This window comes from Oryzias latipes, chromosome 9, assembly GCF_053564925.1.
Source record: "Oryzias latipes strain Hd-rR chromosome 9, Olatipes_Hd-rR_3.1".
Classification (NCBI taxonomy): domain Eukaryota; kingdom Metazoa; phylum Chordata; class Actinopteri; order Beloniformes; family Adrianichthyidae; genus Oryzias; species Oryzias latipes.
Genome location: NC_136245.1, coordinates 11686898 through 11700103, shown reverse-complemented (window position 1 = coordinate 11700103; position 13206 = coordinate 11686898). Strand labels below are relative to the sequence as shown.

General features: G+C 42.5%; 1 protein-coding gene and 1 long non-coding RNA gene across 3 annotated transcripts in view; one reads left to right on the top strand and one right to left on the bottom strand.

The window, feature by feature from the left end:
* Nucleotides 1–13206, bottom strand: part of galnt9 (polypeptide N-acetylgalactosaminyltransferase 9) — a 173400-nt gene that overhangs the window by 20312 nt on the left and 139882 nt on the right. The gene's annotated exons all lie outside the window — the stretch shown is intronic.
* On the top strand, nt 3871–5122 carry LOC144994545 (uncharacterized). The gene is made up of 3 exons (XR_013658107.1): nt 3871–4287; nt 4593–4694; nt 4785–5122. It is a non-coding gene; the product is annotated as an uncharacterized LOC144994545 (long non-coding RNA).

Sequence of the window (13206 nt, the reverse complement as noted above, 5' to 3'; positions counted from 1 at the left end):
GACACACTCTCAAGACACCCACTGAAAGACAGTTCTGTGCCACAGACTGAAAAACAAGTAAAGGCATATGTAAACACGATAGTGGATAGCAAACCAATCAAGTCAAACAAGCTGGAGGAAATCCGAGAAGCAACAAAAGAGGACACAGACCTTCAGAAGGTGATCACATTCACGAGGACAGGGTGGCCCCGCAAGATGGGTAAGAATTCAACATTGTACAGATTCTTTGCAGCTAGACACCACCTTTCAGAGTCAGATGGTTTAGTGCTGTATGAAGATCGCATAGTGATTCCCTCAGCACTCAGATCCGGTGTGTTGGACCAGCTACACGAAGGTCATCAGGGTCTTACTAAATGTCGAGAGCGAGCCAAACTAACAGTGTGGTGGCCTAACATTGGAGCACAAATCACCAGCAAAGTAAATTCATGCAACTTTTGCAGAGAACATAAGCCTACACAGAGACGTGAACCACTGATTACTACTCCCCTCCCCAGTGGTCCATGGCAGAGGATTGCAGTGGACTTGTTTGAGCTGGAAGGTAAAATGTATCTGGTTGCAGTTGATTATTTTTCCAGAGACATTGAGATCAGTTCTCTCACCTCTATCACCAGTAAGCAAGTAATCAACAAGCTCAAGCACATGTTTGTAAGATGGGGGATTCCGTTAGAACTAGTCAGTGACAATGGGACGCAGTTTACGTCCGCTGAGTTCCAAGACTTCAAACAGAGGTATGGGTTCACTCACATCACCTCGAGCCCCCATTACCCACAGTCCAATGGAGCTGCCGAGAGGGCTTTTCAAACTGCGAAGTACATTTTAAAACAGCCAGATCCTTGCTTAGCACTCATGAGTTACCGGTCTACTCCAATCGCAGCGACTGGTGCCAGTCCAGCACAGCTCATGACTGGTAGACAAATCCGAACCACCGTTCCGGTGTTGGAAAAGACTTTAATGCCAAGTCCAATAAATCCAAATCATGTCCGACAGAAGGACATAACAGCCAAAGATTCCTATCAATTCTTCTACAACCGCAGACACTCAGCCCAACCACTTTCAGAACTTCACCCAGGTCAGGATGTTAGAGTGAAGCTTGATGGGGAGAAAGGATGGACAACTCCTGCCAAGGTCATCAGCAAGTCCAAGGAGCCGAGATCTTACATCGTGGAGATGGACAATGGAAACATAGCCCGTCGGAACAGACGACATCTCCAGGCTGTTCCAGTGACAGAAAACTTTGAGGATCTACCTCAGATCAACCCTACTGCACTACAGAAGGACAGCAGCGGTATTGCAGTGGTTCCACCAGAGCCGGCGCAGAGCCAACCTTCGATGAGCCTTTCTCCAGGCCCTTCCATCAAGCCTGCTACTCCAGTGAAGATGACCTCCAGGGGCCGTGAGATCAAAGTGCCTAAGAGATTTAGAGACTAATATTAAAAGGGCAAAATAAACCCCTTTTAGGACTGAGGGCAGTCTACCCCTGTGATGTCCTTTAATGTTCGAAAAAAGAAAAAAAAAAGAAAGAAAAAAAGAGACATGTTACGGAGTTTTACATGAAAAGAAAAGAAGGAAAAAAAACAAACAAATGTTTTATATGGTTACTGTGCAATGCATGAAGAGAATGTTTATTTTATATTTGCATATTGAAAAGAAAGAAGCTAAAACCTAAGGCCATTATTGTTATTGCCAGGACAGTGCAAAATGTTTTATTTTTCTAAGAGGGGAGATGTTGTGAGATTTGATCCCCTGCACTTACCATACCTGTGGAGGACTGACCACTAGGGGCAGACGTTGAATGTTTTATGAAAAGAATTGTGTCTGTACCTGCTGCACATGGTTAAGCTGCGTCAAGATTAAAGCAGTGTTATGAACGACAGTTGGTCTCATCTTTCCGCTCATAACATGACACTACTTAACACATAAATTTATTTAAAACATGACAAGAACACTATCGTGATATTTTGCTATATAATAATATGTATCCCGCTGGTTGATCCCCTTTCATTTCACTCTATGCGCGTGTGATGCGAATTGTACATGTGTATAGTGACAATAAAGGCATTCTATTCTATTCTATTCTATTCTATTCTATTCTATTCTATTCTTCTATTGAGCTTGACTACATGGTTGTTTGAAATTATGTTCCTATAAGTTTATATTGACAAAAAGGAAATAAAACCGCTTTAATACAGATTTTCTTCTGACATCCCACACACAGGTCCTTAGGACTGCATTTTGGAGCTACCCATGAGGAGCTGACCCTTCAGGAAATTGCCACCTCCATCATTAAGTGGAAACACTTAAAGAGAGATCTTTAAAGTAGTGGTAATGTAATAGCTAATCTAATTTAATTATCTACATACATGCAGTTAGTTAACTGCAGCTGCACCATTTGCCTAATAAGACATCAACACAACAGCTATTAGAAGCAATAAACAGGCTCCCATCAGTAGCTTTACAAAGCACTGGATGTTTTCATGTGCTGGTTTATCAGGAGTGCTGCTAGTATTTTCAGAACAACATATTCTCAAGTTACACAGATGTTACAGATGTTTCAGCCTATAACAAGTCTAACTATCATTGCGTAAAAATACCTTTTTACATTTAACATTACCCTGCTTCAGATGTTTGTCAAAATGTCTGAAGGCACCGGATTCTGCTTACCACATGACATGACTTTAAGCACCTGCTTGGACCACAAAGTTGGTAGCTCAACGCTTAAAACTAACAAAAACATAACCTGCATAGGTGAAATCTGCGAAGAAGGATTATGTCTAAGGCTGTCAAAACCCCTCACTACACACTTTATATACATTCATCAGACAATTATCAAACATTTCACATGTCTCTCGTGTTTAAACTCTCAAAAGTTCAAACCTTCATAGAGGAATAAAGAAAAATAGAATGAAAACAAAGATCTGATCAGGATCAAAGATTTATAACTGAAGCATTCTGTTGAAGAGACAGCACAGAGATTGACAAGGGCTCCAAAAAAAAGCATACAAAATTGCGCTGATGAAAATTCACAAAAATAGCTAGACTAGTCATGTACCTACACTGAAAAAAATTTTTTTTTTTTGGCCTTGTAAATATTATTTCAGTTATCTATGTAAATCCTACAAAATAATACCAATTCTGTGCTTTTACTTAAAATAACTTGTTTTCCTCTCTTTCTGTGTGGTGGTGCTCGGCCTGGGGTGTCGGTGCCCCGGGGGGTGGGACCCCTGGGCTGGGGGGGACCTGGGCCCAATGCTGGGGGGGGCTGTTTGACCACCGGGGCACAGTCTACCAGCTGTCCCCAACTTGCCTTGGGGGGTTCTGGCTGCCGCGGCTGCTGCGGCAGGAGACTTGGTGTGGGGGTGGCTGGGCACTCTCCCTCCTTCTTTTCACATTCCACCATCCATTTTAGGAGAACATAAACAATCACTTAAACACAGGTGTTAACTCACCTTTGCACTAATAGTTTGCGTGATTGATTGAATGAAATATCTCATACTAGTTGTTTTGAAGGCATAAGTATGCATGTGTGAACACTATCTGTATTGTGTACATGTTGACATGTGGACATTTTTGCAGCTAGCAGGTGTGTTTAGAACATTTGAGTGTGTGTGTGTGTGGACAGGCTTTGATTTGTATTACATTTGAACTTTACCGTAATGATAAACATCCAGTAGCTTTTTGCTTTATGCATCTTCATGGTTCTACCCCCCCCCCCCTATGATCACCCTCCTACCCCCCCCTAACATCCCTCTCTCTTCTTCCCTTCTTTCCTTTTTTGGTCCGGTCCAACACAAAATATTTTCAAATATGATTAAAATGAATAAAGTTTGGCCTTGATTACAAAAGGGGTTTATTTAGACATAACTGGTTTGACTGAAGATTAATAACCCCTGTTGTTAAAGTAAAATACGTCCAACACAAGAGGCCTTCAGCTCTCATCTGTCTGCCCATCTGTTGGACAGGACAAGTTAAAAAAAAATAATTAAAATAGCTTGTTTTCATGTAGTGCATTACTTGGTAATTTTTTTTAATTATAAGTCCTCTGTTTTGTATGTAAATTTCATCCTTCAATCCAAGTAATATTTACTAAACCAGTTTGTTGGCTTAATTAGTTGATATTTCCAAGTAAATGTAAATGAGTAACATCAGCAATTCTAACACGCCTCTCTGTACTGGGAGCACAACGTCTAAGCCCCGCCCCTCATTTGAGCTGTCTTTCATCAGACAGGTGCGCATGCTCCACATTTTAAATGTTGGCGGACTGTGTTGACTGCGACGTGGATCACAAAGGTACGTTTTTTAGTGAAACAAACTATCTATGTTCCAGTTGGCTCACCTAATTAAGTTCACTTAAAGCAGCTGCGCTAGCAAATGGTGTATTTTCTTGCTAGCTAGCTAGCTAAGTTTACGAGCTAGCTAACTTTGCTATCACTGTTTATGTCTGTTTTGCCTGGAAATGCCCCATTATACTTGAATGCGTGTTTTTACCAAAGCCACCTGTGGTGAAGTTCATGCTGGAAGGAGTGAATTTCATGATACACGTTTGAGAAAGAAAAAGAAAAAGTCATGTTGTCTCCCCTCCCCCGCCATTTTAGCTTGAGACTGACCCAATAAAATGAGCTGAACAGAGCTGATACGGTGAAACCCCAAACGTCTGCGGACTGTGAGGGCGGGTTCAACGTCGCTCAGTATAGAAAGTAACTTTCTGTTTTTTTACCATGGCCATGATAGTACTATGTATGTTAAGTGAGTCTTTGCTGCTTGTCACATTTCTGTTTTTCTTTTAGACTTGAACAGGAAGTCAGAACCGAAGGAGCATCAGACTTTGAATGCCCATAAGCAACTACTTTGGACAACTACAGGACACATGGTGATACAGGTAATATTACACAAAACTGTTCACATCATTTGTAATTTAATGTAATGTTCCCTTCTCTGCTTCTGTGCCAGTCCCAAGCCCGGATAAAATTGAGAGGGGTTGCGTCAGGAAGGGCATTCGGCGTAAAACATTGCCATGTTTACCATGCGACTCATCCTCGAAAGAGAGGTTGTTTCGCTGTGGCGACCCCTGATGGGAAAAACTGAAAGAGAAGACTTAATAATTACATAGAATATAACAAGGAAAAATTAGTAAGATCCACAAAGAAACATAAGCAAAATTTACTTAGGTTTTGTAATTGGATGCAACAGTAATTGAGTGAAATTTGCTTGTGCATCTTTCATAAACAATAAGTAGTTGTAAGTAAATTTTACTTAAAAATTGCCTAAGTATAATTTACAAGCATTTTTCTAGATTTTTTTAAGTTTTTTTTAAATTTTTGGGCGACAGTGGCTCAGGTGGTTGAGCGGGTCGTCCAATGACCGAAGGGTTGACGGTTCGATCCCCGCTCCCACCAGCCAAAATGTCGTTGTGTCCTTGGGCAAGACACTTCACCCTCCTTGCCTCCAGTGTGGCTCCACTGGTGTGTGAATGTGCATGAATGTTCCCGGTGACAGTCAGAGGCGCGAAATGGCAGCCACGCCTCTGTCAGTCTGCCCCAGGGCAGCTGTGGCTACAACCATAGCTTACCATCACCAAGTATGAATGAGGAGTGAATGAATAATGGACACACTGTAAGCGCTTTGGGTGTCTTGAAAAGCGCAGATAAATCCAATCCATTATTATTATTATTATTTCATTATTATTAAGTGAATGACACTCCAAATTTTTTCAAGTTTTTCTATAATAATTTCAAAAAAAGGTGCTGAGCACAGAACCTTAGAAATGTCAAGTGACATCTGGCGCAAAGTCACAGGTTTGTTCGTGATCTTGTTAGCAATTTCTGACTTATTACAATATTCTCTCTAACAGTATTTCTCTCTGCCATCCTTCCTCTGCCGCTAAATTGTATATATTAAGACTTTTTTTTCTTGTGTCACAAAGAGGAACATTTTCCACTTTGGAGAAGACATCTGCTACTGGCATGGACTGGATCTCAATCCAACATTTTTCCTCTAGCTGGGTGCCTCTCAGTTACAGATCAATGGAAAGACGGTTTTAGGTTAAAACAAGTGGTCAAAACTTGTATAAACTGCTGAAATAATCCTACTCATCTTTACGAGACATTTGAGTATTAAAGGGCATATATCATGTAAAATCAACATTTTTGAGCTTTTAAGTGTATTGTAATGTTAATTCCTCATGTAAAACCCCCCAAAATTGGTAGTTTGCTCCATTCACGCATGTCTGAGCATTCCTCTCCAATCTTCCAATACTGTAACTCATATTTAAAAAAAAGTTTCTTTATTGTGCCAAAGTTAATATATTATCACATATAAAGATATAGTTTATCCTGAAAGGCTTAAGAATAACATGAAATAGACCTTTTAACTCAGGGCGTTCCAGTAGTCACACTCTGTATTAATACCCATCCATTCTTCAAACTCGCCTAAGCCCTTTTGGGGTCATAGAAGTGCTGCTGGAGCCTATCCCACCCACTGTTGGGCAAAGGCCGGGTACTCCCTAGAAGGGTTGCCAGTTCATTGTAGGACCACACAATACACTTACATTCACACCTAGGGACCATTTAGTCGTCAATGAAGAAAAACCCACACATGCAAAAGCAGAAGATGCAACCTCCACACAGAGAGAACCCAGCTGGGATTTTAACCAAATCCTCCTTGCTGTAAAGCAAGGGTGCTAAACCAAGTGATATGTAAGAGTGGAGCGGAGCAGATCAAACCAGAGCTTGTGGTTTTTCATCACAGATAAGCAGAATATTAAAACACTAACGAAACACTAACATGTGACTTCTGGCTAGGGGTTACAACAAAAAAAACACATGCGTGTGGCTCTCGGCAGCTCTCACAACAATCTTCAAGTGACTTAAAAGTTGATTTTCTCCAAAAAAAGAGAGCTGACCATGGCCCCAAAGAAAAACTAAGCAACAGGTGACAACAATGACCTTAGAAAAACACTCTACGACATCCAAGCTACGTTGCATCCTTTCATGGAGCAGGTGAACAACATCCAGGCTAAGCTAACTCCTCTCATGGAAGAGTTCCGAAGACTTCAAGCTCAAACCAGCAACGAGATAACCATGTAGACATTCTTGAGAAAGGCCTGGACAATATAAAACAACAAGCAATGATGAACAATGTCATTCTCGCTGGATTACAGATCAAACCTCGGGCAAAGCTAACTGCAGCTGGAGCTAGCATTACTAATGCTAATAGCGCTAGCAGTTCTTCTGAAACGGGGAGCAATGGAGAGTCTCTGGAACATCAAGTTGAATAATTTCTCACATCTAAAGGGATTTCCCTGGATCTTAATACCATTGAGACATACCACTCACTCGCTGTTGAGAGTAGAGGGAACAATTCCTGTGGTGAGAGAGGATTTATTAATGTTGGTTATGAGAGGGGTCAGGGAGGGAAGCATAGCTTTGACCAGAACTGTAGGAAGTGGATCAAGTTGACTGGTAGACGGTTTAGAATTTTTAATTACCTCAGCGATTTCGTTGACGGATGGTAGAGTAAATGTTGAGAATAAGTGATGTGGGTCCAACAGCAATGAGGGAGCTGGATCAGAGCCAGGATTTACTAAGAGTTCCCTTATGGATGTTGTCTAATTGTGAAGTGAAGAAGGAAGCTAGGGTGTCACAGAAGTCAGAAGTGTACAGATGGGGTGGAAGTTGGTTCATAGCCTGTGTAAGTTTGGAAACGAGGGAAAGGGGCCTTAGAATTCCCTTCATGGGTGTTTATTAAAGTCGAGTACTATGCTACATGGCTTCTTATAGTGGGAGAGGTGGCTGATGTACATTTCCCTGTGTATGAAAAGACCAGTTTTTTTTTTCAGTCTTTCTAGACCACGTCTTTTAGCTTTTAGTTATCTGAGGGTGGGAGTGAACCAGGGAGCAGTAAGAGATAAGACCATTCTGGTTTTAAGAGGAGCATAGATATCTAGGATGCTGCAGAGATTGTCATTATAACTGTGAGACAAGTTCATCAGGTGTATGGAGGTTGTCAGTGCAGGGAAGGTTAGTGATTAGAGATGAGAAATGATCCAGGTTAATATTTATTTTATGGTAGGTAATGCTGTGTGGGGGGGTTGATCCAGCGGATGCAATTTTGACTCTGAAAGTTACAAGGGAGCCGTCCGAGAGAGGACGGGGATCCGGTTTGCAGGCATTTGGCAAGACACCTAAGCAGCAGACAAGGTCCAAAACATGTCCTTTGTGATGTGTTGATGAATACCAAAACTGTCCAAACAGGATATAAAATCTTTGGTAGTTAAGTTATTGGTTCTGTCCATGTGCATTTTAAAGTCACCCAGAAGTATTATGTTTGTTGAGAGTAAAGACAGGTGTGTCAAAAAGTCAGAAAAGTCAGAGATAAACTCTTTATAAGGTTTAGATGGGCAAACACAGGGGCAGTCACAGGCGCTATCTTCCAGTTCTCGCAATACATCATTGTGAGACCGCCCCCACGGCCTAAATCACATTCCTGTTTAGCCTTATATATAACTGAAGGGTCCTTATAAACACCTCTTTTAATTTTCTTTTCTCTTTCCTGTCTTTTATAGTAAATTTTATAGGTATTATTGATGTTTTTAATCTTTGCACTGTTATGTATTGTGATTTTAATGCATTATCCTGTTTTGTGAAGTGCTTTGAATTACTTTGTGTACGAATTGTGTTATACAGATAAACTTGCTTTGCCTTGCCTAACCACTATGCCACTGTGTAGCTGTGTTTTAACATCTGTTTGATCCTTTTGTCTTTTCTGAAAATAATTTCTTGGTTGTAAAGGGATTTTGACCGGACATTTACTTGATTGGTACTGCCCTAACTGAGTGTTTCTACAATTAAAATAATAAAAAATAAAGGATTGCAATGAGATTGTTACCCAGCCTTACACCACCACTAGCCTGAACCATTGATACAAGGCAGGATGATCCATGCTTTCATGTTGTTGACACCAAATTCTGACACTACCATCAGTTTGTTGGAGCACAAATGGAGACTCATCAGACCAGGCAACATTTACAAAACTGGACAATCTTCTTTTGTCCAGTTTTGGTGAGCCTGTGTGAATTGTAGCCTCATTTTCCTGTTCTTAGCTGACAGGAGCACCCAGTGTGGTCTTCTACTGCTGTTGCCCATCTGCCTCAAAGTTGGACGTGTTTTGTGCATTTAGAGAAGCTCTTTTGCATGCCTTGTTTTTAACTAATGAATCTGAGGCTGTGTCCGAATTACTGCCCTAACCCCTAACTACTAAAACCCTATATAGTGCGGCACTATATAGTTCTCTATATAGTTCTCTATATAGTTCTCTGAATTTTAATAGCAATTCGGACACCCGTGCTCACTACTTTTCTCTTTCGGGTGTTTTTCATAAGGCGCTCGGCACGAAAACAAAGTGGCGCATTACCGCCACCACCTGGTCTGGAGACGAACTAGTTATACTTTAACAGATTAGGACGAAACCAATTTTCCAAAGTAAAAGCAAAAATATATATAAACATTTCACGAAGACTATTTATGAATCTGCTGTGTTCTGATGATGTAAAATTGGACTGATTAATAAATAATAAAATTACACACACATTGGTGTGGATTTAATGTATTTGTTCAGAAATAAAGCGGCAAGTTTACAAGTCCACGGCAATGTTTATATTTATTTTCGCGCCGCTAAACCCTTTACTGTCTCGTGCGAGGAGGCATTTCTTTCTGTTCCACTTTCTGAAAATGGCGAATATCAATCTGGCCGTTTTCCTGTTGGCAATAATTCGATTGTTTTTTGTGAGATCAGTCCAAAAACAAGCTGATCTGCTACACAGGGTGGCAAGGAGGAGAACCAGGCGTCTCACAGCGGCAAGGAGAAGCAGACGGCTCTTGTTCACAAGATTTCCTCTGGCTGCCCTAGCCAGACATGTACAACTGGTGAGTTAAACTTTAGCATTTGGGGGTACGCCATCTACAGAGAAAGTCATGTTTTTTTTCCAGAGTCAAACCATATTAGCCTTCAACACAAAGTATTCTATAGCAGTTTATTTAGAAAAAAGATTTACAGCACACTTGTTTTATACAAAAATTAATATGAAAACCCAAAAACCCAGCCAAAAAAACTTGAGATTTTCCAGCATTCAAAAACATTTTATAAACAAAATTTAAGACATCAGAATAAATAAAAACATTCAAAAACTGAGATTTAATTAAAAAAATTAAATAATGTTCTATTTTACAGGGTCTTCCGTGTATCTACTGCCTTCCCAACATAAAGGTGCCCGTCCTAGCCAACTACGCTGATGGTCAGTGTGACACAAGACAGGATTTCAGGTTGACCCGCAGGACCATCAAGCATCTGGTGGAGCAGCTTCGGGTTCCTCACAATCAGGGGTGGGCACAGGAGACTGAGGTCCTGGTGTTCCTTTTCTGGCTGGGCTGTGGCACATCTTACCGTGTGGTAGCCAGGGCCTTTGATATGCCACGGTCCACTGTAAGTGACATTGTCCACAGGACGGCAGACCGCATCCTCCAGCTGTTGCGCAGGGTCATCCGGCTTCCCAGTAGGGCTGAACTGCCATTAGTCGCCTCTGGATTTGAGCATCTCGCTGGGTCTGCTGCCTTCCAAAAGGTCGTGGGGAGCATTGATGGCTGCCACATAAGAATCAAGGCTCCAAAAGAAGATCCAGCTTCTTATTTTAACAGGAAGCTTTTTTATTCAATTCAGATGCAGGCTGTTTGTGACTCGAATGGCAAATTTTTAGACATTTTTGTTGGTTATCCTGGATCGGTCCATGATTCACGGGTTCTGCGCAACAGCCCAATTTACACCAATAAAACATACCCACCTGAAGGATACATCCTTTTAGGTGATGGTGGGTATCCCTGCATTGCGCAACCCATCACGCTGCTGACACCCTACAGGGAACCCCTGAGAAATGCAGTTGAGGCCCGATACAACCGGCACCACGCCAAGGCACGCTCTGTCGTGGAGAGAGCCTTTGGCATGATGAAGACCAGGTGGAGAGCCATATTTCTGGGGGCGTTGGAAGTTAAAACAACGTTTGATGTCAAAATTATTGCCTGCAGCGCCATCCTGCACAACATGTGCATCAGTGAAGGGGACTGGTTGGAGCCCACAGTTGAGCCACAGCAGGACAACGCCAGGAACCAGCAGGACGAGCAGAGTGGCATCCGTCTGCGAGGCCAAATCTCTGGCTTCCTGTCAGCTCCAACTGGGCCACAAATGGCTCTAGAAGAACATGATTATTGTTAAGATGTATAAAAAAAGGGCTTATATATAAGATGAAATTGTAAATAGTTACCTTTGATGTTTAGGAGATTGTTGATGTTTTTGAGATTGTTAAAAATGGCTCAGGTTTAAATAATACTTGTTAATAATTCATTTCTGTTCATGAATTTATTAAACATATTGGAACAATACAAAACAACATTAAATTTTTTCTACGATCTTTTGTAGAATAAGTAAGAGTCTTTCTTGTCTCTCTTCCTCTCTTCTAGCCCTTTCCTCATCTTTTTTTCCTCATTTTTTTTTTTTACGTTACCATGGCGCCGCGTGTGTGGCAGCTTATCTGGGCAGCTCTACCTTTTTGTGTTCCTTACTTTGCGTTTTTTAATATTTTCTTCCAACTTATTTGTGTTTTTTGTATTTTCAACAACTATTACAAAGTTCTGCGACAAAGGACAGGAACATCATTACTTTTGCTTTTTTTTTTTTTTTTTTTCTCAACTTTTTGAACCGGCCTCGGGGGATCCGTTAGGATGCAGCTCCATTGTTTACACTCGAGATCAGCTGTTAGCTCTTGGACGAGTTGAGATTCTCCTCGCTGGAAAGCCAGATGTTCCAGCTGAAATACGGGGGAAACGACGAGGCTGCAGAGGTGGAGTTAAACGCCGGGAGAGAAGACGGAGGTACAAGCCATGTTTACCATCCGTTACTATGGGAAACGTCCGCGCGCTCTCTAACAAGCTGGACGAGCTAACAGCGCTCATGCGTCTGCAGCGGGTGTACCGTGAGAGCAGCCTGCTGTGTTTCACCGAGACGTGGCTCAACCAGGACATGACAAACTCCGTGGTCTCAGTTACTGGATTCACGCTGGTGCGGGCGGACCGGAGCGCGGTGCAGAGCGGAAAGAAGAAAGGCGGTGGTCTGGCGGTGTTCGTGAATGACAGATGGTGTAACCCGAACCACATCACTGTGAAAGAACAGCACTGCAGCAAGGACATTGAACTGGTGGCAGTCAGCGTTCGGCCGTACTACCTTCCACGGGAGTTCTCCCATGTGCTGGTGGTGACTGTTTACGTCCCTCCGTCGGCTGACGCTGCTGTCGCTTGTGAGCGCGTGCACAGCACCGTGTCCCAGCTGCAGACACAACACCCGCAGGCCCTGATCCTGATTTCTGGGGACTTTAACCATGCATGCACCCCCTTCTCCGCCACCCTGTCCAACTTCACCCAGTATGTGAACTGTCATACGAGGGACAGAAAAACTCTGGACCTTTTCTGTGCTAACATCAAGAATGCATATGCTTCTGCCCCCCTCCCCCCTTTAGGACGCTCTGATCACAACCTGGTCCATCTCTCCTCTGCGTACACTCCAGTGGTGAAACAGCAGAAACCACAGATTAAAACGGTGAAGATCTGGACTGAGGAAGTAACAGAGCGACTAAGGGACTGTTTTAGCACCACAGACTGAGACGTTTTCTGCAGTCCACACGGGGAAGACATTGACAGTCTTACTGACTGCATCACGGACTATGTCAATTTTTGTGTGGAAAACACAGTGCAAACAAAATCAGTGCAGTGTTTTTCCAACAACAAGCCCTGGGTCACTCCTGAGCTGAAGACCCTCCTAAATGAGAAGAAGAGGGCTTTTCTCTCTGGGGACAAGGAGTAGCTACGCAGAGTACAGAGGGACCTGAAATATAAGATCAGGAAGTGCAAGGACTGCTACAGGAAGAAGCTGTAGCAGCGCCTGGAACAGAACAACATCCGTGATGTGTGGAGGGGTCTAAAACACATCTCAGGACATGCTGAGGCTGGAAATGGTCGCCAGGTCACAGGTGACCAAGCCTGGGCAAATGAACTGAACCTGTTCTTTAACAGATTTGATTCTGCCCAGCCCCCAGTCTCCACCCACTCGGCCCCCTCTTCACACCTTTCCAGCTCAGGCGTCTCCTCCCAGCTGCAGCTGTTACCACCT